The sequence below is a fragment of the Pleurodeles waltl genome, chromosome 2_2 (assembly GCF_031143425.1).
Source record: "Pleurodeles waltl isolate 20211129_DDA chromosome 2_2, aPleWal1.hap1.20221129, whole genome shotgun sequence".
Taxonomy (NCBI): Eukaryota; Metazoa; Chordata; class Amphibia; order Caudata; family Salamandridae; genus Pleurodeles; species Pleurodeles waltl.
The window spans coordinates 55,609,557-55,634,764 of record NC_090439.1 but is presented as its reverse complement, the minus strand read 5'-3'; positions in this window follow the sequence as shown (position 1 = coordinate 55,634,764).

Sequence of the window (25,208 nt, the reverse complement as noted above, 5' to 3'; positions counted from 1 at the left end):
CTTATTAACTCATCCATTGAACCTATGGTAATATCTGATCATGCTCCAGTCATCACAGATTTTGACTTGCTCCCGGTGCATCCCAAATCCAATAGGTGGCGATTCAATAATTCTTTGTTACTTGACTCTAAATTTTCCACTTCCTTGGTTGCCTTTACAGAGGAATTTTTCCAATTTAATTAAGATTCTCACGTTTCTCCACAATTGTTATGGGATTCGTTTAAGGCTGCGGCTTGTGGTCATATAATACATTTTGTCTCTAATGAAAAGAAAACTTTTAATGCCCAGCATCAAGCACTGCTTCTCAAAATTAAACGGTTAGAACATCAATATTATTCTTCCTCCTCTAATTTTATTATACAAGAACTTATTCAGGCAAAATTGCAATTTAACAAAATCTCAACGGATAATGCTTCCTCTTTTCTTCTACGTAGTAATGCCCATTATTATAGAGGTCGAAATAGAGCAGGGAAACTTCTGGCTAATTATTTAAAAGTCCGAAAGCAACACCATAATGTGAAGTCTATAGTTACAGATACTGGTGAGTCCCTTTTTAAGGATGAAGATATTTTAGCTGAATTTGAACATTTTTACCAGACACTTTATACTCCTGAGTCAGTCCCGACCCCCTTACAGATTGATGGTTATTTAAAGAATATTCCAAACCCTAATAAGACACTGGTTGATGCTACTTCACTTGAAGCAGATATTACTTCGTTAAATTTTTTTAAAGCCCTTCAATCTCTAAAAAAAGGTAAAACTCCTGGTCCAGATGGATTTACAGTGGAATTTGTTTTAAATTTTTTTGACATGTTACTTCCCAAACTTTTTCACCTTTTTCAATTCTTCATGGGTTCTGGTTGTACAGGGGGACCAATTCAGGAAGCTTCAATTTGTTTAATTCCAAAGGACAGTAAGGATCATACTTTCTGTAAAAATTATAGACCAATCTCTCTTCTCAATACAGAATATAAAATCTTTGCTAAATTATTAGCCCTATGTCTTGGTACCCTTTTACCTGCGCTGATGAGTAAGGAAGGAACAAATGGGTTTGGTCAAAGGTAGACTTACTTCTGACAATTCTAGAACATTCTTCAATGTACTCAGCAAAGCTCCCGCTCTGCCGTACTCTTTAGCGGCAATTTCCATAGATGCTGAGAAAGCGCTTGACCGGTTAGATTGGTCTTTTCTATTAAAAGCTTTAGCCTGGCATGGTTTAGGGCCTCATTTCATTTCATTTATCTCTTTGCTTTATCAATCCCCAATGGCATCGATATTGGTAAATGGGAAATTGTCTAGATATTTTGAATTATACTGAGGTGTACGTCAAGGATGTCCACTCTCTCCACTCCTCTTTATTCTAGCTCTAGAGCACTTTCTATCCAATATTAGAAATAACATTAAAATTGAGGGTTTCCAGTATGGCGAGAAACACTTAAAATTAACAGGGTATGCAGATTATATACTTTTATATATCTCAAATCCTGAGCTCTCCGTTCCTTTTCTACTTTGGGAACTTGAGTATTTTTCTTTGATTTCAGGTTATAAGATAAATTAGTATAAAACTGAAACCCTTCCACTAATTTTTTTTTGCTTTAGATCATCATTTGATATTACTGGTTTTCAATGGAATTCTTCCAAGATTAAATATTTAGGTATTTGGTTCACCTCATCCATTAAAAAGTCAATTGAAGTAAATATCTCAGATGCTTTAGAGAAAGTTGATAGATTCTGGCATGGAATCCCTTATTTTTATCTTGGTGGGGTCGTCTTGACTCTAATAAAATGATGATTTCTCCTAAAATTCTATATATCCTATCCATGATTCCATTTCCTCTACCTGTTACTTTTTTTACACAATTGGACTCCAGATTGTCTAAATTCCTCTGGAACAATAAAAAATCTAGAATTTCCCTTAGTCATCTTTATCATTCTAAACAGGAGGGAGGAGTCCATTTTCCTGATTTCAGATTGTATCACAAATCCTTTTGTTTGCGTCAAGCTTCTAGATGGATCTCCCTGTCAGGCTATAGGTTTACTCCCTTATGGTTTGATATTGAATGTTCTTTTCTTTTGCCTTTTTCCCCTAGTGAGATGATATCCTTTTCTTATAATATTTTGCTTATCTCCTCCCCGCTTCTTAAACATACTTGTGCTCTTCTGCGTTCTTACTATTTACCTTCATCTATCTCTCATTCCTCTTTTCTGAATTCCCCTATTTGGCATAATTGTCTTATCACTATTAATAAAAAACCTTTATTTTGGAAATCCTGGCGACAAAGAAATATAGCGTGGGCCAAGGATTTATTCTCCAATGATACTCCACTTTCTTTTTCACAATTCCACCTTCTATTTCATTGTCCCAATTCATTTATGCCTAAATATCTTCTTTTTATTAATATTATTCTTAATGTACTTTTTTCATTGCCTTCCCCTTCCTTTTCTTCGGAATTACCCTTTTCTTTGTCCTCCTTTCTTACCTCGTATCCTAAGGCATCAAATATTTATAAACTTTTTCAGTCTCCTGTTTTGACACGTCCTAAATCTAGAAATTGAGTCTCATGGGAATTGGATTTGGGATGTACCTGGACTGGTTCCTTTTGGAATAAGGTGTGGCATCGGTCTTATAAAATATCTAGATCAGCTTCTACCACACAGTCACTTTTCTTTCTTTATCATATACTTTATTTTACCCCTTCTACTATAGCAACCTTTTCTGTATCCTCCACATCAAACTGCTGGTCCTGCGATAGCCCAAAGGAGATCTTATGCATATCCTTTTTAAATGTCCTCCCAATGTCTCTTTTTGGAGAAAGGTTTGGTGTCAACTTACCTCCATTTTTAATTTGCAATCCCAATTATCTCCCTTAGTGCTTTTTCTAGGTAGTCTCTCTGCTGACATTGATTCAGATGATGATAATTTAAAGTTGTTGGATCTAGCTTTAGCCTTCCAGCAAATTACTCTTAATTGGAAAAATGCATCCAACATTTCTTATAAGGCTTGGTGGAATAATGTTTGCCACTACCATAGACTAGATAGTGCTTTTCCTTTGTTATGCTGCCCTTCCATAAATAGAGATCTGCATTGGTTACCTTTGACTGATTATCTTAATGCTGTTGCTTGTAATTCTACTAATTGTACATTATCTGAGACTTTTAAGCCACCATGAATTCTTTATTTTCTCTGTTCTTGAGTGAATTTTAATTTAGCTTAACTTTATGCTTTATTGAATATTACTTTTTTATTTTATTTAACATTTTAAGATCCAATGTATCTTTCTTATTGTAACTGGTCTTGTTCCGTTTTCATTGTTTCTCCCCCATTTTATACTTTTGAAATGTTAAACAGCTTTTACAATTTCTTTTAAAATTATATCATTATTATTGTGACAGATATCTTGTATTGTTAGTATGTGACCCATATGTATTTTGATTTTAATAAAGCTGATATACCTTAAAAAAAATGTGCAGATGGTGTGCTTTGCTGATCAGTATATTTCCCACGTTACTGCCGAGTTTCCAGGATCTGTGCATCATCCCTACGTAATGAGGAATAGCAGTGCCCTACAGAGGATGGCACAGCTACAGAGAGAGAGAGAGAGTCTGGCTCATTGGTGAACATGATGTTTCACACAATGTATGTATCAATATGTTGCCTGGAGTTGTCCTCTGTGCTATTGTACACATGTAATGTGAGTTTCTCACTATTTCCAGGTCCCTCCGGCTACTGAAACCTATCCTGGCTGTTGACACCAGTGAGGAATCCGAGGACAGGGGCAGATAATCAATACAAGGCACATTGATGGACCAGAAAAGTCATCAAGAGAACATTTGGGATATTGAAAGCCAGGTTCAGGTGCCTCCATATTTCTGGTAGATTCCCACTCTGCTCCCCTGAAAAGGCCTTCCAGATAGTGGTGGCCTGCTGTATGCTTCACAATTTGCCCCACAGGCGGCATGTGCCATTCCTGCAGGAGGAGGGGGGAGACATTGCACCTGTGACAGCAGAGGAAACTGAAGACAGTGATGAAGATGGGAAGGAGGAGTATGTGGACAGCAGGACACATCTGATACACCAGTACTTCCAATGACACTCAGATAAGACTGTAGTTCTATACATACCACTGTGAGAAGCTGGCCTGGTTTGCAGTGGTACCAGAAGTACTTACACCTTATACCAGGTCCAGTGATTGACCTTATGAAATGTAGGCAGTGTCTAGCAGCTTAGGTTGTCTAGGGGTAGCTGTAGCAGAGCAGCCAAGACTGAACTAGGAGACATGCAAAGCTCTTGCAATACCACTATACTCAAGCAGTACTTATACATAATCAAAGTGTTACCAAAAATAAAGGTACTTTATTTTAGTGACACAAGGCCAAAAATATCTTAGAGGCAATACTCCTTCTGGAGGTAAGTCTTATACACAATACATACATTAGTAACCAAAATCAGGTAAGTAAACAGTCATAGAATAGTGAAAACAGTAAAAAACACAATAAATTGCAACGGGCCTAGAGGCAACCCAAACCACATACTAAAATAGTGGAATGAGAAAGTCGGATTCCCCTCTAAGCAAGTGTAGTTTGTAACGGGGCACTAGGAGTTTAAGAAAACACCAAAGGTAAGTAAAATACCCAACCCAGAGCCCAAGAAAACAGGAGTAAAGTACAGCATGTTTCCTCAGAACACACTAGAAGTCGTGGTAAGGGATTATGCTAGAACCAGGCAAGACTGTAAGAAACCAACAATGGATTCCTGGACCTGAAGACCAGTGGAGGGAGGAGACCACGTCCAGAAGTCGATTAAGACTCCAGGAAGAACAGGAGCCCCTGCCAACCTGGATGAAGGTGCAAAAGTTGATTCTCCAGAAGGAAGAAAAGTACAGAAATGCACCAAAGAAGACAGCTGCGGGTTCCTGCTTGGTGCAAGAGATGTCCCACGTCGAGTCGTTGGATGCAGGCTGTTTGCATTGTTGGATTCTGCTAACAAGCCTTGGTTCACGAAAGAACATGTTTTGCATCAAAGAGGCCCTGCCCGGACCCAGGAGGAACCTGAGGGTCTCATCTCAGACTGAGAAGACAGCGGGGGCTCTCCACTTCAGAGAGCCCTTAGAAGTCCAGGCAGCAACCATGGGAGTCCCAGGACACGGGGACAAAAGAGTTGCAAAGTGCAGTTATCGCAGCACTACACAAAGGGATCCCATGCCCCCGGAGAACAACTCAGTGAGCTTAGTGTCGCAGGATAGAGTGCTGGAGATCTGAGCTACACTGTGCATAAAGAACGTTTGGAAGAAGTGCACAGAAGCCCAGGGAGCTGCGGAAGACACGATGCACAGGGGTACTGTCTGGAACGGGTAGGCAAGCCCTTACCTCCACCAAATTTGGACAGCTGGACCTTTGGACAGCCAGGATCGCTGAAGTCTATCATCTATGTTCCAGGGATTATGCTCATCAACAGGAGAGGAGTCCCAGAATACAGGTCGTCATTGCATAGGTGCCTACTGAAGCAGTGAATTGACTCCGTCACTCTACGGGAGATTCCTTCAGTTGTTCTGGTGCAGAATGAAGACAGGAAGTCCTCAGAGCATGCAAAACTTGGAAACTGTTGCAGTTGCTGGCTGGAGCTGAAGTTGCAGGTCACAGTATCCTTCCTGGATAATTTGTTGCAGTTACAGTGGTTCATGGAGCAGTCTGCGGTTGATCCAATGGTCAGAAGCTGAAGCAGAGGATGCAGAGGAGTCCTGGTGGATTTTTTTAAACCAAATCTGAGGGAAAACCCAGAGGAGAGACCCTACATAGCCCTGAAAGGGGGATTGGCACCTAACCAGGTAAGCACCTATCAGGAGGGGTCTCTGACATCACCTGCTGGCACTGGCCACTCAGATGCTCCCAGAGTTCCCTGACCATCCTGACAACAAGATGGCAGAAGCCAGGGACACTCTGGAGGAGCTCTGGTCACCACCCCTGCAGTGGTGATGGACAGGGGAGTGGTCACTCCCCTTTCTTTTGTCCAGTTTTATGCCAGAGCAGGGACTGAGGGTCCCTGAATGGGTGTAGACTGGATTATGCAAGAAGGGCACCGTTTGTGCCCTTCAAAGCATTTCCAGAGCCTTTGGGAGGATACCCCTCCCATACTTGTTACAACTATTTCCAATGGGAGAGGGTGTAACACCCCTCTCCTAAAGGAAATGCATTGTTCTGCCTTCCTGGGATTGAGCTGCTCAATCCCCAGGAGTGCAGAAAGGTGTCTGTGAAGTGGCAGCAGCTTGGGCTGCAGTGGAATCCTCAGAGATCTGGTTTGGCAGTACTGCGGTACTATGGTGGAGCCCCCAGAGTGCATGGAATTGGCCCCCCAATACCACATTTGGATTGGGGGCTCAATTTCACAATCTTAGACTCCTCACATGGCCATATTCGGAGTTACCATTGTGAAGCTACATATATGTATTGACATATATGTAGTGAACACTTATAATGGTGTCCCTGCACTCACGAAGTCCAGGAAATTGGTCCAGGACAACATGGGGGCACCTTTGCTATTGTCAGCGTGCCCTCACACACAGTAACTTTGCACCTAGCCTTCAGTAACTGAAGGTTAGACAGATAGGTGACTTATAAGTTACCTGGTGCAGTGAAAATGTCTGTGAAATAGTGTGTGCACTATTTCACTGAGGCTGCAGTGGCAGTCCTGAAGGATTGTTTGTATGAGCTCCTTATGGGTGGCAAAGGAAATGCTGCAGCCCATAAGGATTTCCTGGAACCCCAATGCCCTGGGTACCTAGGTAACATATACTAGGGACTTATAAGGGGGGTCCAGAGTGCCAATCTGAATTGGAATATGGAGTCACTAAACTATAGTGACATATTTGGTAAGCAGAGAGAGCATAAGCACTGGTGTTCTGGTTAGTAGAACTCCAGTAACACAGTCAAGCATACTGACAACAAATATAGGCCACAAACTATGTGCACTGGGGTCCTCACTAGCAAGATCCCATTGAGACAGTAAGAACACACTGACAAATACTGACAAACAGGTCACAAATGGGGGTAACCATGCTAGAAGAAAGCCACCTTCCTACACAACCCCCCCCAAACGAGGGACAACAAGGCTAACCTTGGCCAGTTGAGACATTATTGTCTAAGTGGTGATAAGTGGAAGGTGGCTCTGCAATAGAGCGGTTACTCCCTTTATCATCCACTGTCTAGTTTCTTCCCTGTGGGGAGGTGAACCATCCTGTTTGGAGATTTTTGCCTAGAAAAGAGTGCAAGTGCTTACTCCCTGTTTCTCTATTTGTAAAGTTGAAAGTGGGGCAGTGTAACTGTTCCACCGATCCTATGTCAAGACAGGGGCTGCTTTCCTAAGGATGGGAATGCTAGACAGGGATGCTGTCTTAGCAAGGCCATGGCTGGGCAAAATGTTTGTCCATATGGCTGAAAAGGAGAACAGGGTTGCTGTTTCTCTTGGGTTGGAGCAGGGCAGGGCTGCTGTCCTATGAGCTCCGCACAAGGACAGGGCTGCTGCCCTATTTGTTCAGAGGAAGTGCAGGGCTGCTGCACTAACGTTTCTCTGGGAGGGTTGGAGGGTTGCTCCAAATTTACTAAAACAATACAGTTTTGCCTATCTGGTTTAGTGGTTCCACAGAGAGGGACTTTTACCTCTGGAAGTTCAGCTGTGGTAGCTGTGGGCTCCCTTGGTACAGGTTCCACCCCAGGAGAGGTTTTTTCCCACCACAGGAATGCTATTCTTAGTGGTAGGGTGGGGAAGGGATACTTTGATACCCTTTTTACCTGTTGGATGAGAATCACCCTGATACTTCAGGCCCCTTTCTCTTCTTTCTTTCCTTTTTCATTTCACCAGAAATGAGAGGAAGCAATTCCTTATGGATACCCAGCATGGATACATGGGCCTTAAACTCTGCCTCAGCCCAACCTGAGGTCTCTAGGTCATTAGCTAAAAAACAGTGTACAAGTAAGCTGGGAGAAACAACCACCTGCTGTTCAGGACCCCAGTGCTCATAGATTATGGCCTAATGTGTGTGTGTGTATAGTGCTTGACAGTGTCACTGAGGCTCTGATAATCAGAACCTCAGTGCTTATGCTCTCTCTGCTTTTAAATTTGTCACTATAGGCTAGTGACTTCATTTACTAATTTCAATTGGCACACCCTTTATAAGTACCTAGTATATGGCACCTAGGTACCCAGTGCATTGGGGTTCCAGGAGATCCATATGGGCTGCAGCATTTCTTTTGCCACCCATAAGGAGCTCAGACAAATCTGTTCACAGGACTACCACAGCAGCCTTTGTGAGATAACACACACATTATTTCACAGCCATTGTCACTGCACTTAAGTAACTTATAAGTCACCTATTTGTCTAACCTTCACTTGCTTGAAGGTTAGGTGCAAAGTTACTAAGTGTGAGGGCACCCTTACACTAGCATAGGTGCCCCCACATAGTTCAGGGCTATTTACCCGGACTTTGTGAGTGCAGGGACAACATTACACACGTGCACTACATATAGGTCAGTAGCTATATGTAGCTTCACAATGGTAACTCCGAATATGGCCATGTAAGGTGTCTAAGCTCATGGAATTGTCCCCCCACTCCAAATATGGTATTGGGGAGCCAATTTCATGCATCCTGGGGGCTCCACTATGGACTCCCAGTACTGCCAAACCAGCTCTCCGAGGCTTGCACTGCAGCTAAAGCTGCTGCCACCTCACAGAAAGGGTTCTGCCCTCCTGGGGTCTGAGGAGCTCAGTCCCAGGAAGGCATAACAATGCATTTCCTTTGGGAGCAGGGCGTTACACCCTCTCCCTTTGGAAATAGGTGTTACAGGCTGGGGAGGGGTAGCCTCCCCTAGCCTCTGGAAATGCATTGAAGGGCACAGATCGAGCCCTCCTTGCTTAAGCCAGTCTACACCGGTTCAGTAACCCCTTGTCTCCTGCTCTCGCACAAAACTGGACAAAGGAAAGGGGAGTGACCACTCCCCTATCCATCACCACCCTAGGGGTGGTGGCCAGAGCTCCTCCAGTGTGCCCCAGACTTTAGCCATCTTCCTTTGCAAGGTGTGGGGGCACTCTGGAGGACTCTGAGTGGCCAGTGTCAGCAGGTGACATCAGAGACACTTCCTGATAGATCCTTACCTGATAGGGTAGCCAAGCCCCCCCCCCCCCAGGGCTATTTAGGGTCTCTCCTGTGAGTTCTCTTCAGATTCTCCTTGCATGTTTCCTGCAGGAATACTCTGCAACAACTACTTCATCCTCTGACCTTGGATCAACCACAGCTTGCTCTAGGAACTGCTGTAACAGCAACAAAGTATCCACAAGGGATACTTTTCTTCGGCAGCATCAGCTCCAACCAGCAACTGCAACAGTTTCCACGGCGTGAATGCTCTGAGGACTCCCTGTCTTCACCCTGCATCAGAAGGACTGAAGAAATCTCCCGTGGGGTGGTGGAGTCACTTCACGCAGGCACCTTCTAAGTCGATTACTGGTTCCCTTGGACTCCTCTCACAGAGACGAGCGTGCTCCTTGGAACACAGAGGGTGGACCCCATCGACACAGATTGTCCTGAGATGCTGCTGTCACAATTTGGAGGAAGTAAGACCTTTCCCTCCCCCAGAACGACAGTACCCCGTGCACTGAGTCTTCTTTACCTCCAGAGGCCTCTGTGCACTATTTTCAAAAATGCTTAATCCACAGCCTGGCCCAGGTACCCAACACTCCATCCTGTTACGCTCAGCTCGCTGAGTTGATCTCCTACTGGGTGGGACCTTCCTTTGTAGTGCTGCACCAACGGCATTTTGCACCTCCTTTGTCTCCTTGTCCTGGGACTCCCGTGGGTGATATCTGGTGCTCTGAGAGCTCTCTAAAGTGCTGAGAGACCCCTCTTCCTCCTCACACAGAGTTGAGGCCCTCCAGGTCCCTCCTGGGTGCAGATAGTGCCTAGTTGATGTAAAACGTGACTTTGCTGGAACCTGGCTTGTTGGAGGAATCCAGCACCAAAACTCAGCTGCATCACTTCACAATGTGGGACATCCTTTGCATCATGCAGGAACCGGCTGGCATCATCCTAGGGTGCATTTCTGCAGGCTTCGTCCAACCGGGGACTCTTCTTTTGCACCCTCTTCTGGGTTGGCAGGGGCTCCTGTCCTTCCTGGAAATTCTTTAGACTTCTGGACTTGGTCTCCTTCTTTTGTAGGTCTTCAGGTCCAGGAATCCACTGTTTGTTGTTTGCAGACTTGGTTGGTTCTTGCAATAATTCCAATCACGAGGTGTGGTGTGTCCTAAGGAAAGTTGCAGTACTTTACTCCTGCTTTTCTGGCCTCTGGGGTGGGGTAATTTACTTACCTTGACTGTATTCTTACTCTCCCAGCAATTCCGCACACACTACAATTGTTTAGAGGGAAATTTGTGATTTGCATTTCCAATTTCTTAGTATATGGTTTGTGTTGCCCATAGACCTCTTTTCTCCCATTGCATTCTATAGCATTTTCTACTGTTTGCACTATCCTATGTCTAATTAGTTATCTAATTTTGGTGTCTAGTGTATATAGTGTGCATAATACTTACCTTCAGAAGGAGTATTGCCTCTAAGATATTTTGGCCTTGTGTCGCACACTACAATAGTTTAGAGGGGAATTTGTGATTCACATTCCACTTTCTTGTTATATAGTTTGTGTTGCCCCAGACCTATTTTCTCCCATTGCATTCTATAGGATTTCCTACTGTTTGCATTGTTCTATGACTATTTACTTGTCTAATTTTGGTGTCTAGTGTATATATTGTGTATAATATTTACCTCCAGAAGGAGTATTGTCTCTCAGATATTTTTGGTACTATGTCACCCAAATAAATAACTTTATTTTTGGTAACACTGAGTATTGTCTTTACTTGTGTATAAGTATAACTATAAGTGGTATTGCAGGAGCTTTGCATGTCTCCTAGTTCAGCCTAAGCTGTTCTGCTATAGCAACCTCTATCAGCCTAAGCTGCTAGAACACCACTACATTTCACTAATTAGGGATAACTGGACCTGGTGTAAGGTGTAAGTACCAAGGTACCCACTACAAACCAGGCCAGCCTCCTACATACCCCAACTAAGTTGCACTACAGCTAAGGGGAGAGTCTGAGTGGAGTTATTGCCATCAGTAACCTGGTATTTCTGTCCAAGGAGGTGTTGTGCGGGTGACACCAAGTTTTCAGTCACCAAAGTGATGCTGACACCTGTGTCCCTGTAGGCCTGGGAATCAACACCATTTATTAAGATTGACTGCTTGTACTTGTCCATATTAAGGGGACAAGCAGCCAAGGTGGCAAGGTCAATGCCACCAGGTGTGACAGAAACTGTCTTGGGGGTTTCTACATCTACCCCAGTTTCTATGATGGACCCAAAAGTGAACCCAACTACACCCTTTGCTTGACTATTGCTACTACTTCTGGTGGTTGTCTCACTCTCCTCATGGCAGGATAACTATTTTGAGAGAAGAGAATATATGATGAGTTACGCAATATGCACACATCATTAACACAAAGTATATTACCTGACACCTAACATCGGTAGAGGATGCGTAGCACTTCTGACATATTCAGTGCAGGCCAAAGATATGCACCTATTTCTCCCTCATTGCTGCACACTGCACATTGGCTAACATGTAAATGGGATTGTACTTATGAAATTAATGTTAGTGTACATGTGTGTAAGACTTAGCTGTCCTGCACTAATCATACATATGTTTTGGATACTACCAATATCTGCCTGTGACCTATGTGCCTTAGAGCAGCTTTACATAGTTCTCACCATATATGCTCCCTCAACACATCATTTTGTTAATTTGGCACAATATGTTGCACAACCATGATTGCACCAAATACGGATAAACAGCATTGTGGGGGAGTAAGAGAGTGAGGCAAATAATTAAGCACATCCATCAATGACATGTGCCCAAAATTGCAGGCACCTGACCTACTGTAGTGGAAAGTTGTAAGTGACCTAAGCCCACCTGCGGAAGTGGTCATGGCAGTAGGAGGTCACAACTGTTGGTTAACATTGCTGCCTTTGGCGGACTTGGCCCAATGACCAAAATACCTCAACAGAGGGCTATTCTTCTACACCTCTACCATACAGCTCCACTCTGCTGACCTTGCACTTACCACCGCCCCACGCATCAACAGAACAACTGCCAATTACAGATCGTACTCCCACCTCGCTGCCATGGCATGGAACAGTCTTCCCATCTACCTGCGACAGACACAGGCCCTGCTTACCTTCAGGAGACACCTCAAGACTTGGCTGTTCGAGCAGTGGCAGCACCCCCCTTCAGCATCTTGAAACCCTCACGGCTGAGTAGTGCACTTTACGAAAGCTTTGATTGATTGACTGATTGATTAAAGGTTATAGGAGCATGGAGATTTATGGTTTAGGATGAAATTTCAGCTTTAGCCAGGGCATGATGAGCATGATGACATAGCTTTACAGGTGATTTGATGGAATGCTCCAGTTGTGCTACTGCTAGACCTGACATCCTTGGCAAAGTCTCCCATGTCTTTTTTGCCTCTGCTTCCCATATTTTGACTGTCTGCTGGACTGTTTTTAGTGTTTTTGGTACTCTGGGCCCTTTACCAATGCTGACCAGTGCTAAAGTGCAAGTGCTCTAGTGTAAATTGTATATGTATTTGGCTTTTCCATGGTTGGCATATTTAATTTACTAGTAAGTCCCTAGCAAAGTGCACTAGAGTTGCTTAGGGCCTGTAAAGCAAATGCTACTAGTGAGCCTGCAGTACTGGTTGTGCCACCCTTGTTAGACACCCTGTAAACATGGCTCAGACCTGCCACTGCAGTGTGTGTGTGTGTGTGTGTGTGTGTGTGCAGTTTTAAGCTAACAATTTGACCTGACAAGTGTACCCACTTTCCAGGCCTAAACCTTCCCATTTTCTAACCCTAAGATAGGCCCAAGGAAGCCCCATGGGCAGGGTGCACTGTATGTTAAAGGTGAGACACATTCAGGTGTGCTTTACATGCCCTAACAGTTAAATACTGCCAAATTTGTTTTTCACTGCTGCAAGGCCTATCTCTCCCATAAAATGGGCAGAAGTGTAGATTGCCTTTAAGTGCAGATAGAGCTATGGAGTTTGGTGTCTCTGAACTCAGAATTTAAAATTAAATCTTTTGGTAAAGTTTTTTTTTTTATTGCATCTTGAAAATGCCCGCCAACTAATTCCTAATAGGGCACATAATAGTCCGCATGACATGCAGATACAGTTCCACGACATGACCACATGAGTAAAGCAATATCACTCACCCCATTCCTGACACGTGATTACCTGTACCTAAGTCCAGACAACACACATATTCCACTGAAAAGACATGGAAACATGATGTACACATAGACCTACACGATTGCCATTGCACTTATAACATATCCAACAACAACAACACCTGTATGACAAAAAGTAGTTCAGCCAAACCATGACATATCAAAGTGAGAAGTGACTCAAAACCGTTTCCTGTCCAACCTGTCCACATCAGCTAGGGGTAGCAATGATTGTCCCACTCAGCAACATCTGTCCCCAAGTAACCATTGTGACATGATGTATGTGCTAATACCATATGTTGCACTAGTATTGGTAAGCTATTGGCACTTAGAGCATGGACATTGCACATTGTCACAGGGTTGGACAGCCTTATCACTTACCTCCTCTAAGACAAGGGCATTAGGATAATAGAGAATCGCCTAGAGTTCAATGGCATGGAAATGCATGGAAGGTCAAATATTAACTATCAGACAGCCATGGTTGGATGTCCTTCTGTTACAACCTTCACACACCCCAGTGTGTGAATATGAAGGGACAATGGGACACCTCCGCAAAACCATACTTTCAGTCCTATACTGACCATAGCTGTTGACTGATTGAGATGCCAGCCTCACATGGAGTCAATGCCTGTACTGGGACAAAAGGTAACTAGGCGCTGTACCAAATATGTCAGGCAATCAGAAGCAAATACAGGTGATCTACAAAGATGGGAGTGGTCTGACACCTTAGAGCTACAAATCCACATATTCAAATGTATGGACCTAGAAATATTAAATAGGTAGGAGGGTACAGCATATTACATACATCTATACATTGCTGGGTGGAGTCACACATATGTCAATGTCAAATGTGCATTTCTACATGCAGACATAGATATACCTTGAAACAGGTGATCTAAACATACACATTGCCAACCCTAATGCCAGATCTCCATATATTAATAAGTCATTGTGACTACTATGTATTCCCACTAGTCTACATACCTGTAGCACCTAATACATTGACACAGCTACTAAAGTGTGACAGCAAACACCATATTACCAGATCCAAGTACAAGGATACAGTCAGTACTTACCCCCTTGTGGCTGCTGTGCTGCCCTCAAATGCCCATCCACCTCAGAGTAGGCAACCGCCACAAAGCGGGCCATTAGGGGGGTCAGTGTACCACGGGCACCCCTCCCTTGTTGGGAGGACATCTTCAGCTGAGCCTCGGCGATCTTCTGAGCCCAGGATCTCAGGACTTCCCATAGCTTCCTACAATGGGAGCTCTGCTGTCTTTGGACCCCCAGGGTCCACACTTTCTTGGTAATGGAATGCCAAATCCTTTTCATCTGTTGGGCGTTGACCTGCATAGATGACACAGACAAAAGGAGAAAATCATGGGCACATGCACCATACCAATAAGAGTGGCCAGTAGACATCAGTCACAGCAAGTAGGCATACATTTCCATCCACTCTGCTCACACGCCTACACATTATGCCATCTGTATGCATCTACACCCTTCCAAGTTTACATGCCCGATGCAATGTCACACACAACACTTATCACACTTGGCTAGGGCATGGGACTCATATGCTCCTCTGGTGCCCAATATAGCTGTTCATACAGGGGTAGGACCTCCTCCACTAGCCTATCAAGCTCTTCCAGTGTAAAGCCTGGGGCCTTATCACCTCCAGGACGTGGCATGATGGCTCTCAAAGGCAGTACACAACAACTCACATTATGGAGGTCTTGCAGGCAACAGTGTCAGGAGTCAGGTGAGCAATACTGCAGAAAATGGTGGTCACGGCCGCCACATACAGGATCGTCACCACCGGCGGTCGTGGCCAGTGGACCAAGTCCACCAAAGGCAGCAATGTTAACCAATAGCAAGTTGCACAACAGTTGTGACCTCCTACTGCCATGGCCACTTCCGCCAGTGGGCTTAGGTCACTTACAACTGTCCACTACAGTAGGTCAGGTGCCTGCCATTTTGGGCAGATGTCATTGATGGATGTGCTTAATTATTTGCCTCACTCACTTACTCCCCCACAATGCTGTTTATCCGTATTTAGTGCAATCATGGTTGTGCAACATATTGTGCCAAATTAACAAAATGATGTGTTGAGGGAGCATATATGGTGAGAACTATGTAAAGCTACTCTAAGGCACATAGGTCACAGGCAAATATTGGTAGTATCCAAAACATATGTATGATTAGTGCAGGACAGCTAAGTCTTACACACATGTACACTAACATTAATTTCATAAGTACAATCCCATTTACATGTTAGCCAATGTGCAGTGTGCAGCAATGAGGGAGAAATAGGTGCATATCTTTGGCCTGCACTGAATATGTCAGGAGTGCTACGCATCCTCTACCGATGTTAGGTGTCAGGTAATATACTTTGTGTTAATGATGTGTGCATATTGCGTAACTCATCATATATTCTCTTCTCTCAAAATAGTTATCCTGCCATGAGGAGAGTGAGACAACCACCAGCAGTAGTAGCAATAGTCAAGCAAAGGGTGTAGTTGGGTTCACTTTTGGGTCCATCATAGAAACTGTGGTAGATGTAGAAACCCCCAAGACAGTTTCTGTCACACCTGGTGGCATTGACCTTGCCACCTTGGCTACTTGTCCCCTTAATATGGACAAGTACAAGCAGTCAATCTTAATAAATGGCGTTGATTCCCAGGCCTACAGGGACACAGGTGTCAGCATGGATGTGCTTAATTATCTGTGTCAGTCACTTACTCCCCCACAATGCTGTGTATCCATATTTAGTGCAATCATGGTTGTGTAACATATTTTGCCAAATTTAACAAAATGATGTGTTGAGGGAGTATATATGGTGAGTACTATGTAAAGCTACTCTGAGGCACATAGGTCACGGGCAGATATTGGTAGTATCCAAAAATCATGGATCTTTGTACTCATGTGGAGCCAGATCTGATGCCTGCCTTTCGCAATCCCTACGGCATACCTCCCATAGATGAAGTCTTGTCAGTGCTACACTTCCTGGCCACAGGGTCCTTTCAGAATACTGTTGCTTTACCAGCAGGGATGTCCTAGCCCATGTTCTGCCTGGTGTTGAAGGATGTACTGTGTGCATTGTTGATACACCTGGACAGCTACATCAGGTTTCCCTAACAAGCTGATTTGGCCTATGACGTTAGGATTTTATGAGATGGGACACATTCCTCTTGTCGTAGGATCCACTGATGGCACCCATATATCCCTGGTCCCTCCCATTGCCAATGAACAGATGTATAGGAACAGAAAGAACTACCACTCAATCAACGTACAGGTGGTGTCTCTGGCAGACCAGTATATGTCAGAAGTCACAGCCAAGCTTCCAGGATCTGTGCAGATCCCTACATGATGTGGAACAGCAATGTCCCACATCTGATGGCACAACTAAAAACGGGTCAGGGCCTGGCTGCTTGGTAAGTTTGCACTGTAGTGTGTGTTGGTGTGTTATGTCTCCTGTAATAACAAGATAGCCAGTAGCTGGAACTATTTATGAGTTGTTCGACTCTTGTGTTCACAGGTGAGTCAGACTATCCAAACCGTCCTTGGCTGTTGACACCTGTGACATACCCAGCCATGCCAGGGGAACTCCATTACAATGAAGCCCATGAGAGGACAGGGTGTGTAATCAAGTTAACATTTGGGCTCCTGAATGCAAAATTCAGGTGTCTGGACCTATCTGGAGGAGCCGTCCTCTACTCGCCCCACAAGGTATGCCAAATAATTGTTGCCTGCTGCATGCTCCACAATCTACTCCTGAGACGTCAGATACCATTGATAGCAGATGATGGGGAGGCAGCAGGACCAGTGGCTGGAAATGCTGAAGAAGGAGCAGGTGACTCTAGGGCAGATCTCATCAATCAATACTTCCACTGACATGCAGGAATGTGAAGGGGATCTTTTGATGTGTTCATGTGCCCAACTTGGAGTAGATTGCTGCCATTACACCTCCTGACTTGATTCATCAGTAGGGGTGCCATGGGCACCAATGCCCATATGTGAGTTGTGGATGCAGACTGATAGATTGTAAAGTGTACAGTACAAAATGGTCTACTATGTCATGTATTGTTACATCTGATCCTAACAAACATTTCTGTAATTAACTAATCAATATTGAGGTATGTTTCCTGCATTTTCCTATCCTCTTTCCCTTCCACTTACTGAAATTGCTATTTCGTGTTTGTCTCTGCAAGACTAGACTTGAGGAATTCATTGTCAGTAGCTAATGGTAATTGCTGACAGACATGAGAGGTGTACCTGACAGCTGATAAAATGGATATAGTTACAGTGGGAGGGTACCTTTTTAGTACTTCCTTCATACAAGTGATGTTGTGACTGCTTAGTACTTTCCTATTACCAGTGGTATGTGAAATGTTGTATTACGTGTCAGTTGAAGTTTGTGGCCCATGTGTGATGATCGGATCATGGCCTCTGGCTTCACAATGGGTGGGGTACTTTGTGTTGACCATTGGACCTAGCTGTGTTTGTATTCTGATGTTCCTGTTCAAGGTGCGGGTAACTGTATACTGACAAAGTTGAGTGACAATCCTAAAGGTATGGGGCCCATGTTAGTGTATGGTTAAAGTAACTTCTATTACGTGTATATGTGCATTGCATCCCACCATGCCTTCCATCCTGATGGTACTCTCTGTCATACTCTATTTGCAGATTGGTATGCTGACTATACTATGTGTTTCCCTGGATTTCAACCTCTCTGACATCTATCCTGTGGCATTTCTGTTGTCACGTGTCTCCTGCTGAGGGAGACTCCATCTGATGACCATTACCCTGGCTGTTCGATGCAGGGGGGCATGACCAGACCACAGTTGGCAAGCATAGCAATTGTTGATGTATTATGAAAGACATATATGCAGTAGCTGTGTTCAATTGTGACTTATTGTGCATATCAGAATACTAAAAGTAAAAAACTGAAAGTATATAAATGTAAATTTAGGTGATGAATGCGGTCATGGTAGATAGATTTATTAGAGTATCTGATATACCAGTTGGTTACACCGGTCCAGTGGCCTTGTACCAGGGGAAAATGGAGTTATGTCTCAGAACAGTCTAGAGGGTGGCACATAAGGGTGACAAATCAGGAGAGGTTCAGTTCCTGGGAGTGGGGTTGGTCTTGGCATCTGCTCCAGCTGTATGTCTGGGTGGACGTCCAGGTTTGGGGAGGGGGGGGTTCAGCTACAGAGGGAGGGGTGTCTGAGGCATGTGGTTCCCCTAACAGGGCCTCCATTCCACTAACTCCTGCGGATATAGATGGGGCAGATGTTATGTTGCTAGTGGAAGGGGCCTGATGGTGTGTTGAGAAACCAATCAGGGTGGTATTGATGTCCATCAGCACCCCTGCAATGGAAGCTGTTGGACCTGGTTCACTCCCTGACTTTTTGTCCCTTCCTCCTATTTTTCTCTGACTTCTCGCTGATGGCTCTAAGACTCTGAGCACTTTATCACTGCTAACCAGTGCTAAAGTGCAGGTGCTCTCCCTTCTAAAGTTGACATGATTGGCTTATACATAATTGGCATATTTATTTTACCTGTAAGCCCATTGTACAGTGATATCTCCATATCCAGGGCCTGTAAATTAAATGCTACTAGTGGACCTGCAGCGCTGCTTGCCCCGCCCACTGAAGTAGCCTTTCAAACCTGTCTCAGGTCTGCATGCACAGTTTTCTGCCACTCGGACGTGGCATCTAAATTTACCTTCCAGGCCCAGAACTCCCCTTTTAATAAATGTAAGTCACCCCTAAGGTAGGCCCTAGCTAGCCCTATGAGCAGGGTATTATGTATGTTCTATAAGGCAGGACATGTGCATAGTAGTGTGGCCTGTGCTGGTAGTGACAAACAGCCTATTTGGTTTCTCACTGCTGTGAGTGCTGCCTTCTCATAGGATTGCATTGGAAATGCCACGTCTTATGTCTAGGGGGTATTGTCTGATTTATGAGGGTAGCATAGGCATATTTGGTATGGTTGTAATGGTAGTGAGAAATGCTGCTTACTGGTGTAAGTGCATTTTTTATCACTATTACAGAAATATCACTTCTAGAAAGTGAGCATTTCTCTTTGTTCATGACTCTGGTGTTTTGCAGCTTGACTCCAAGCCACGTCTGGGCAGAGTGACAGTTGGGCTTTGTGCATACTTTTCATACAGGCTGTACATAGGGAGGGTGGAGGTGTCACAGAGGTGGATCTGCATACTGAATAGTCTTCCTGGGCTGAGAGAAGGGAGAGGTAGGGCACATCTGCATTTGTAAAAGCTGTGTCCTGACCTCACACAAAATGGTCATTTACCTCCAACTGATGTTTGGAGCCTACGCTGGAGGAGAGAGGGGGCACTCCCAGAATCAGTTGTAACTGGTTGGACCCTCCTCTCCCCTTTCTTTGTGAAACACACTGTCAACCTGAATATAAGTACAGGGAAGTTGTCCCCATCATTTGGTGACATTTTGGAACTTACTTGGATCTGGACACAGAATGCTGGAGGGACTCATCAGAAACCGCCAGGGACTGCTGCTGCTGGGCTGACCTGTGATCTACTTGGTCATGAGAAAGACCTGCCATCTGCCTGTATCCCGCTTGTGCTGGCCTGCTGCTGGGCCCCTGACCCCTGAAACTACTTAAAGCACGAGAATTGCTTAATTTCACCTATTAGCACCTGGAAGGTGCTTTTCTGAGTTTGTGTTGAGCGCTGGAAAAATTGCTCTGCAGTGATTATCCTAGCACCTTGAGAGCCCTTTCTTTCTGTTTGTTTGCACTTGTACGTGCTTTCCTGCTGCCGAGAATCACCACCGAAGTCCGGGTGGGCTGCTCTCTTCAAGCGCAAGTGATGCGCTATCCCCGGTGCCCAAGAGGCACCACTAAAAGAAAGGAAAGGAGTGAGCGCGCTCCTACCGTGCCCCTGGGCGAAGCACGCTCCAAGGAGCGCCCTCGGGGCACAAGCAGGCACCTGCTGCGGTGCCTGCTCACGTCTTGAGAGACAGGCAGGGAAGGAAGACTCATTGGAGGCTCCCTGCCCCACCGGAGTCCCTCGCAAGTGTCCTGGCGATGGGCAGGGGAAAGGAAGCCTCATCGGAGGCCCCCCACCCCACCAGAACCCCAGAGAGTTCATGGAGGATGCAGGCGTGGTGGAAGCCTTGTTGAAGGCTCCCTGCCTGGCGCAGTCCTCCCGTTTTGTTGTGGGTGACAGGCGGGTGGCCCCCCTACTGTGGTCCCTTGTTTTTTTGGGGCATTGTTCCCCCCCTTGTTGGAGGGTCAGTGGAGGCCCGGGGGCCCCCAGAGATAATGGGCTCTAGGAGGGGCCTGTTATGAAAACCAGAGTGGGTGCGTGTCTCCCTGTTCCTTCCCCAGTCTTTGGAGTGGTCCCCAAAGGGAGCGCATGGAGCACAGGGGGACCTCTTTTGTTCTTCCTGGCACTGGAAGTGCTTTTCATCATAACAACTGGCACTTTTAAGGGACAGACATATTTCTTATGCTCCTAGCATGGACATTACGGATTTATACGTTAACCTGCCTAGTTTTATGATGTGCTACATATGTGTTTGCTTATTTTCCTTTTATGGGCATGACATGCTGATATGTTTTCTTGACTTGCCTTGTGTTTTATAATGCTTTTGGTATAGGCATTTTGATACTTTAATGGCAAGTGCATTTCTTGTGTAATATTGTTACTGACTACTGCTGATGTTGCAGAATAATAAGTAGCCTGCGTATTATGTATGACTACTGCTCCTTCTGCAGAGTAGCTATTCTGTAACGTTCTGACAACTGCTTTGGTAGCAGGATATTATTGACATGTGTTTGGTCTAATAATTGCATTGTGTACAATACAGTTTATTTTTATATATCTTGGTGTTGTGTTTCCTTTGTGGTGGGGATAGTGTGTCACATGTGTTGTGTGTGTTGTGCAAACGCTTTACACATTGCCTCTGGGAAAGGCCTGACTGCTCGTGCCAAGCTACAAAGAAGGTGAGCTGGGGTTAGCTTGGATATGTAACTCCCTTGCCCTGACTAGAGTGGGTGGGTTCTGCCTGGCTTAGGTGCATACCCTAGCCAGCCAGAAACCCCATTTCTAATAGAAGTCATGTGGACATTTTGTGCCTGCACTGCTGCATTACTTTCTGGTGGTATTCCCTCTGCAGCTTTTGATTTTCCCCCAACATGATGATTATTTGGCCCATCCTGTCCTGGGAACCTTGGTATGCTCCCGGGACTTGGGAGGTGGTATCCTGGTCAGTGGACTCCCTTTGAGACCCCATCCTCTGGACCACAGCATCCCTGACACACACCCTACCCCCTGGTGCCTGTGCCCCTTTCACGGTGTGCCCTCTCCCAGTGGTAACAGGTCCTTCATTGTTAGGGATGTTAGGGTTGGACTTAGGTCCTTGTACTGTGTGGCACACAATTCATTGAACAGTCCTTGGGGCATAGGTTTGTGGGCAAATGGTTGCCTGTCATGTGAATGCACCAGGATTGGGGGGTTGATGTGGGCAGGGTGAGGTAGAGACTCATTGGCTGACCAGGTATCCCAGATGGGCCAGGTTGTTCATCATTGTCCATACATCCAGGCATGTTGCCCTCACTGGGGCCTTCTTCCTGAGGGTATCCTCTCCATGGTGGTAATGGCAGGGTTACCTGTGGAGGGAGTGAGACACAAAGTTCAGGTTAGAATGTTAGTTTGGTTGCCTCTTTGTGAGATGCAGACAGTGGATTTAAATGATTTCGTGCAATGACATTGACAGATGCTGCACAGCATACCTTTGTTGTACATACAACTCTGTGACTTGATTTCCATACTCCATGTTGGGACCTGTCATACAAGTTTGGTATACATTGCACTGCAGATGGGGTCTGATTTTGTCTGATAATTGACATGACTGTTCGCCTCTGTTACCTAGTGAATAGTTAGGCTTGCCAGATGTCACACATTAATGCTGCACAATTCACAGTGGTGTCCTAGTGTGAACACAGTAGTGTGAGTATGCAAGGGTAATAGTCCTGTATCTAGATGTTGTGCATGTACATCAACTTAGCCGTTTTAATTTCCAACCCAGGTCAGTCTATTTCTGGTTTGGGATATTTGATCTGTGGGCCTTAGGAATGGTCATTCAGCTTTAGGTGTGTGGCATTGAATTGCTGTCATTTCCATGCTCTGGCTCTCACTAGAACAATCTAGATGGTGTAACTAGAGCTTTAGTTGTACATGCATTGCATGTGATGAGTTGTGCACATTCCAGGTTTTCACAATGATGGGTTAGTGCATTCTGGGAGTCATAGTGATATGATTAGCCAGTAGTTAATGTGCCATTGCCAAGGGCTGTGTGGAGTGGTAGCGTGCAGGAGAGGGGCATTAGGTGATTAGGTGGGAGGTATAGTGGGACATTTAGTTAATTAGGGAATTTTTGGATGGTGAGGAAGCATGCAGGACAAGACAAATGTGACATGAATGTTGCGAGTACTTACCAGACTCCAGTCCCCCAGGTATTCCAGGCAGGCCCTTAGGATTCAGTATGTCCATGACCTTCTCCTACCATGATGTGAACTGTGAGTGAGGAAGTGGTGGCCCATCACAAGTCTCCAGTACGGCTACCTGGTGGTGTGATGCCATGGAACACACCTTCTCACTGAGGTCGTTTTACCTCTTCCTGATATCCTCCCTTGTGTGTGGATAGGTGCATACTGAATTGACCCTGTCAACTATCCTTTGCCACAACTCCATTTTCTTGGCAATCAATGTTTATTGGACTTGTGCTCCAAACAGTTGTAGCTCTATCCTACCAATTTCATCCACAATGACCCTCAACTCGTCATCAGTGAAATGTGTTTTTTTTTGTGGGGACATGGTAGTGGTTGTATAGATGGTGTGTGGGGGTGCAGTGGTGGGTAATTGGTGAGGTGCAGGTGCTGTGTTGTGAGGGTGAGGTGTTTGTCGCAGATTGTGTATGCTAGTGATATGTGTACTGTGTTAGTTGTGCTGATGTGGAGAGTGTGCTGAGTGTGATGTGTATGTTGTGTGGCTATTCTGTAAAGGTGATATATCTATAATATTGCCTACTCTCTGGGTATCTGAATGGTGCTCTGGTTGCAAAGGATTGTGGGTTGTGTAGGGGTATGTTCTATAGTGCAGTGAGTAGGTGTGTTAGGTGTGTGGCTGTGTGGCAGGTGTAGGGTATTCAAACTTCAATGTGGTGTGATGTTCTGACTGATGTGAGTTCTGACCATCGTGGTTCACACTCCCAATGGTTTTCTGCTATGGAAGAAATGCTGTGGTGATTTGTGGCTCATAATCTGGTAGGTGGTTTTTTGTCAGGCTGGTGGTTCTGGTGGTGGGACCACCTCTTTCCCATCCTCCAGTGTCCTGGCAGTTTTGGATTTTTGGCAGTCTTCACACTGTGACTCAGATTACTGCCAACATGGTGGTCTTTTGGCGGCCGCCACCGCAGGGGTCTTCCTAAATGACTGCCAAACTCGTAAAGAGTCCCTGTGTGTTTGTAGTAGGCTCAGTGGTTGGTCACAACACCAATGGCACTGGAGGTTGAACTACCTAGATCTAAGCCGCTGTGCCACTGATGGTCTACCTCTTTTGCATGGCAGAGGGCGGTCCTGCCTGTATGAATCATACTACGGTGGTCTGGGGACCACTGGCACCGCTGTCTTTTTGGGACTGCCAACATGGTGGTCTGGTGGTCTGACCACCGAAATCAGGCCCATAGGAAGTAAACAAATTATGGAGGCGGTAACATATGAAAAGATCACTTGTGCAGTTTTGTGGTAGTGATGTGTTCTGTTGTTTTTGTCCTGCTGTGTTTTTGTGCTGTTTTATTTCAAGGGGATTTTGTTGTGCTATGCAGGTTCTGTTATTTAGGGTTTTGTTTCGACTATTCTGATGTGCCCTGATGTATTTTAGTTGTTTTGTTGCTTTGATATGATTGTATGCTATTGCGTTATCTTTTATTTTGTACTTTAAATACATCTAGAAATGGTTCTACATTTCCACTCAAAAGTAGCACATGATTTGAAACTTCCTTTGATTAGTAGCCATTTATCAATATCGAAGGTGATAACATAGTGGTATTTAGACACAATATTGAGCTTTAAATATCATAATACAAAACTATCATAAAAATACTGTTACTACAAAAATTTTGTGGTGCAGAATATCATTGTCAAGAATATTGTTTTTAATCAGTTTCATGTGCTTTAATTAATATATTAGTTTTAGGTGGTAATATTGTTAGCATAATTATTATTTCTTTTCAATATATATATAGTTTGTCATTTTAAGTGTTTTAGTGATTTATTTTAAAATGTATTTATTAATTTAAAATTGAGTAGTAGGTTGTTGGGTTTGTAAAGGAATTGGGAGGACGTTAATTAAACTATAATTCGTTTAAAGGCAATGGTAATTATATTTCTGTAAATATATTAATTAGTTAATTAGTAATTGTTAATTGTTTGATTGTTACATTTGACCTTAAAATGTATTTTAATTTTATTATATAATTTATTTTATTATTAGTACATTATATTTTAGTAGCTAGGTATTTAGTTTCAAGGGCAATAGGGTGGAAAGTTAAATACATTAAGAATAACTTAAAATCAGTATTCTTGTTTTCATAAAATATTGCATTGAATATTATATACTGGTATTTCTTTTTATGTGTGTCTTTTAATTGTAATATATTTCATATGAATCTTTTTTATTTTTAAGAGCTGTAAGATGACAAGATGTACATGTTATGATATTGTGTTAAAGTTTATATCTGGTTGTTTAATTGATAATTGATTAGGTTTTATTTCACTGCTTCAAATTATTATAGTTATTAACCTATTATTTAATTAATTTGTAAGTCATTTTAAACTTTTTGACCGTA